At 38.7% G+C, this 4,820-nt stretch overlaps 1 protein-coding gene across 2 annotated transcripts in view; it reads left to right on the top strand.

Annotated features, from left to right (window-relative positions):
- The window catches only part of LOC106872567 (uncharacterized), a 60,003-nt gene that overhangs the window by 24,429 nt on the left and 30,754 nt on the right, over nucleotides 1-4,820 (top strand). The window lies entirely within an intron of this gene.

The following is a 4,820-nucleotide window of genomic DNA, read 5'->3' as shown; positions in this document are numbered from 1 at the left end:
CCATGCTGGCATGGGTTGGCCGGTTCGACTGGAGTCGGGGAAGCCAGGAGGCTGCACCAGGTTCCAGTCTGATCTGGCAATGTTTCTACAACTGGATGCCCTTCCTAACACCAACAACTCTGAGAGTGTAGTGGGTACTTTTTATGTGCCACCAGCACAAGGGCCAGAGGAGGCTAGCAACACCACGATTGGTTGGTGCTTTTTATGTGCCACCGGCATGGAAGCCAGCTAAGGCGACGCTGGCATCGGCCACATTCGGATGTTGCTTTTTATGTGCCACCGACATTTAGCAAGACATTTAGAAATAAAACTAAATAATAGCGTGCGCGCACACACACGTATGCGTGCACGCACGCACACATGCGCGCGCACACACACACACACACACACACACACACACACACACACACACACAATGGGCTTCTTTCAATTTCCCTCTACTAAGTCCACTCACAAGGCCTTGGTTGGCCTGAGGCTATAGCTGAAGATACTTGTTCAAGGTGCCATGCGGAGGGACCGAACCCGGAACTATGTGATTGGGAAGCAAACTTCTTACCATACCTCCACACATGCACCATTATTAAATACTTTACATTTTAATTTGAACTGTAGATCCCCCAAAATAACTCGGATGAGGGATATTTGGTAATAAAGCAATCTTTTACGTGCAGTAGGAATTACATGTAAGGTAGATTAAGAATCCTTTTGAATTTGAAGCTGGCGATAATTAAAAAAACAAAAATGCATGACTGGACAAAAGAGACCTTTAACTTCTACTCTTATTCTACTAAATACCCAATTTGAAAATGCCATTAATTAAAAATGATGAATCATATATCAGAGAGAGAGAGAGAAAAGATTTCGTAAGAGGAAAGAGAATATTGAATTACATTTTGTACTGACTGAACATTGTTATATCTGTTTTACTGTTTTAGAGTGAAATATTATATGAAATGGAAGTTGCCAATTTAAATGTTGAAACAACTGTTTTGTTGTGTGTTGAGAGAGCGACTGACTCATGTCCTTGGTTTAACTCAGTGAGAGAAATAGCTAACAGCCTGATTTCATGATGGTGAGGCCTCTGGTAAAATATGCGCCTTGTTATAAAACACTTTCTCCACTTTAAACTGGGAGACGACTGGGTTTATTAAGATAACCTGTGAATGGTTTGGTTGATTATAGTATTAAAAGGTGAGAATTGTGATTGCATTAGTGTCACAAATTTGTGTGGACCTATTTGGATCCTTTTGATACCACCCCCACTTAACCCGTTAAGTCCCACTGTCCTATAAATAGGACACTAAATGAGAACATTAAATAAGCTATATCACATTGTCTCAGTGTCCTATTTATAGGACACCGAGTATTTCCATTTCTACTTGAAGCAAAGGAGTTTTAGTAATTATGTTTTTCATTTTAACCTATTTTCAATCATCTGTAAAAATTTAAAAGTAATATTCAGAAATTTAAGTACTCTGGGACTTAATGGGTTAAAACCACTCTTGGCACAAATTTCCTGTTTTAAAGTGATCTAAATTTAAATCTTCCATCAAAATGGTAACCAATAGCTTTTTAAGAGATCTGAATTAAATGTTTCCATCAATATTTCAAAGTTGCTGGTGTTGACTTTAACTTTCATCCTTCCAGGGTCAATAAAATAAGTACCAGTTATACACTGGGGTCGATGTAATCGATTTACTCCCTCTCCCAGAATTGCTGGCCTTGTGCCAAAGTTTGAAACCAATATTTCATGCTAATCTGTTCCAAACACTTTTAATAATGATAAAAATATTTTACTAAATTTTTCATTATTTTCAAAATTAGTCGGAAACATTGACAATTTTCTATTGATTGGTTCAACAGAATTTGCAGCACCTGCTGCTGCCAAAAGTTGTCCTAGTTAAACCTCAGATCATTCAGATCCTGATCAAGCAGGATTATCATCAAAGCTGTTTCACTTGTGATCGTCCAATTCATTCTAATTTTATTTTCTTTTTTTAATTACTTCATGGAAAACTTTGTCCAATAGATTTTTGTTTTTTCTTTTTTCAAGATGTTGGGGCATGATGTGGCTGCTTCTTCTGTTGGTTCCTGGTACTCTCAGATTTGAACGGATAGAACTTTTTTTTTCTTTTTTAATCAAATACTCAAAATTTGAATGTTTTTAGTTCTTTGAAAACTTCCAAGCCAAATTGATTTGTGGATTACTGAAGCAACACAATTGATAGGGTGTGCAGCTTTGAGATTATCATCATTGTTATTGTCGTTGTCATCATCATCATTATTTAGCATCTGTTAAAGTGATGAGCAGGCAGAATCATTAGCACACCAGGCAAAATGTTTGATGACATTTTGTTCTTCTTAACGTTCTGAGTTCAAGTTCTACCAAACTTGACTTTGCCTTTCATCCTTACAGGGTCGATGAAATAAGTATCAATGTCACATTAGATCCATGTAATCGACTAACCCTCCCCTCCCCTGTTTGCCTATAGTAGAAAGGATTATTTAACATCTATTGGCAAGGGTTAGGGTTTGATAGCATCCAACGAGTTGGAGGTCTGCGTAGAGCTCCACTGTCTTCTGGCTTGCTTTCTACGGCTGGATCTCTTCCTAACGCCAACCACTCCTCAATGTCTACTGGTTTCTTCCTTTTGTGACGCCAGCACTCGTGCAGTCACAAAGTAACTTGCAAGACAATATCAAAGCAAAACGAACATTATTGCTGCAGTGACTCACGAGAACAAAGACATTTTTCTGCCTTTGTTGTGACTGGTTAGTTCTTGGAGTTTAAATATTGTTTGTTTTTCAAACTGTTATGTGAGTGTGTTTTTGTGTCTCCTTGTCTTGACATTGGGGGATGGTTGTAAACAAGCATCATCACACAAGAGGTGTGAAAAAAACATGTCCAGCCATGGAGAAATATTCCCTTACTTGGAAACAGATGAAGCTTGGCAACAAGAACGGTGTCTGGCTGTAGAGAATCTGCTTCAATAAATTCTGGCTGATCTGTACAAGCATGGAAATGGGGGTCATTAAAATTATGATTATGATTATTGAGCAGGCAAGCCAGTGAGCTGGCAGGGTCGTTAGCACACTGGGCGAAATGCTTAGCAGCATGTCATCCATCTTTACATTCTGAGTTCAAATTCCACCGAGGTTGGCTTTGCCTTTCACCCTGGGGTTGACGTAATCAACTTGTAGTAATTCTGGTTATCAAACTGGTGAGATTGTCAAATACAGAAGACTGGAAATGATTGACCATAAATAGGCTTTGCTCTTCTAACTACGAGGCTATGGTATCCATCATTAGCTATTTTAGCCATGAACCTTCTGATCAGGAGTCAGCCATCTTTAAATATCATTCCAAAGCCTTCTTTTTGACTGGTTGGCAGGAGGATGGAAATAATGATGGTTTCAGATTTTGCCACAAGGGCAGCAATTTTGCATTGACCCCAGTGTACAACTGGTACTTATTTTATTGACCCCGAAAGGTTGAAAGGCAAAGTCGACATCAGCAGAATTTGAACTCAGAACGTGGTGCGAAGTACTTTGCCCAGCATGCTAATGAAGCCACCAGCTCACCACTTTACTTTGAATAGTAATGGTAATTATTACCACACAACTGTCCCCTTCCCCCAAAACTTCAGGATTGTTATTATATAAGGCAGCGAGCTTGCAGAATTATTAGCATACCAGGCGAAATGCTTAGTGGTATTTCGTCTCCTATGTTCTGAGTTCAAATTCCACCGAGGTCGATTTTGCCTTTCATCTTTTCGGGGTTGATAAATTAAGTACCAATTATGCACTGGGGTCGATGTAATCAACTTACTCCCTTTGTCTTTCCTTGTTTGTCCCTTCTATGTTTAGCCCCCTGTGGGCAATAAAGAAATAAGAAATATTAAGCACGTCGGGCGAAATGCTACCGAGGTTGACTTTGCCTTTCATCCTTTTGGGGGTCACTAAAGTATGTACCAGTTGTGTACTGGGTCGATCTAATCGACGCCCCCCCCCATCAAATTTCGAGCCTTGTGCCTAGAGTAGAAAAGGAAATAAGTACCAGTTGAGGACTGGGGTTGAGATAATTGATTAACTTCAACCCACAAAATTCCATGCCTTGTATCTATAATTGGAAGAATCATCATCATCCATTTAAAACATTACAAATTTAATATATTTAATTGGTATTTTCAAAACCTCATTGAACATGGAGAATTGGTAAAGGAATTCTTGTCAGTAAATGTATTATTTTTCTTGTCAGACTAAGTTGTTTTAAATTCTCAAGTTCTTTTGATTTAGCTGATAAGGGACCGTTTATGGAGACAGAAGAGATAAGAAACAGTCTTTATTACATATTTGGTATCTCTCAGGCTGTAGAAGAAAACGACGATGAATGTTTGGAAAGTGAAATTCTTCATTTATTTTTCTGCGGACTCCACCAAGCAGAAAAATGGTGTTATGCTAGTGATATGATTTAAGTGAATATTTTAAAAGATAAATACAATGTCTTTTAGTCTTTTGAGAAAGTGGTGGGCTCACATACTTTAAATAAAATGAGTGAGCAAGTTAGTTTGAGAGAGAGAGAGAGAAGCATTTGGTTTTTAATCTTGAGACTGTCTCTGTTTTTTGTTTTTTGGTGCAGGCGTAGCTGTGTGGTAAGAAGCTTGCTTCCCAACCACATAGTTCTGGGTTCAGTCCCACTGCGTGGCACTTTGGGCAGGTGTCTTCTTCTATAGCTTTGGTCTTACCAAAGCCTTGTGAATAGATTTGGCAGACGGAAACTGAAGGAAGCCCGTCATGTGTATGTATGTATATATATATAT

The sequence above is a fragment of the Octopus bimaculoides genome, chromosome 8 (assembly GCF_001194135.2).
Source record: "Octopus bimaculoides isolate UCB-OBI-ISO-001 chromosome 8, ASM119413v2, whole genome shotgun sequence".
Lineage (NCBI taxonomy): Eukaryota > Metazoa > Mollusca > Cephalopoda > Octopoda > Octopodidae > Octopus > Octopus bimaculoides.
The sequence above is the reverse complement of the archived record's forward strand: the minus strand, read 5'-3'. Positions and strand labels throughout refer to the sequence as shown.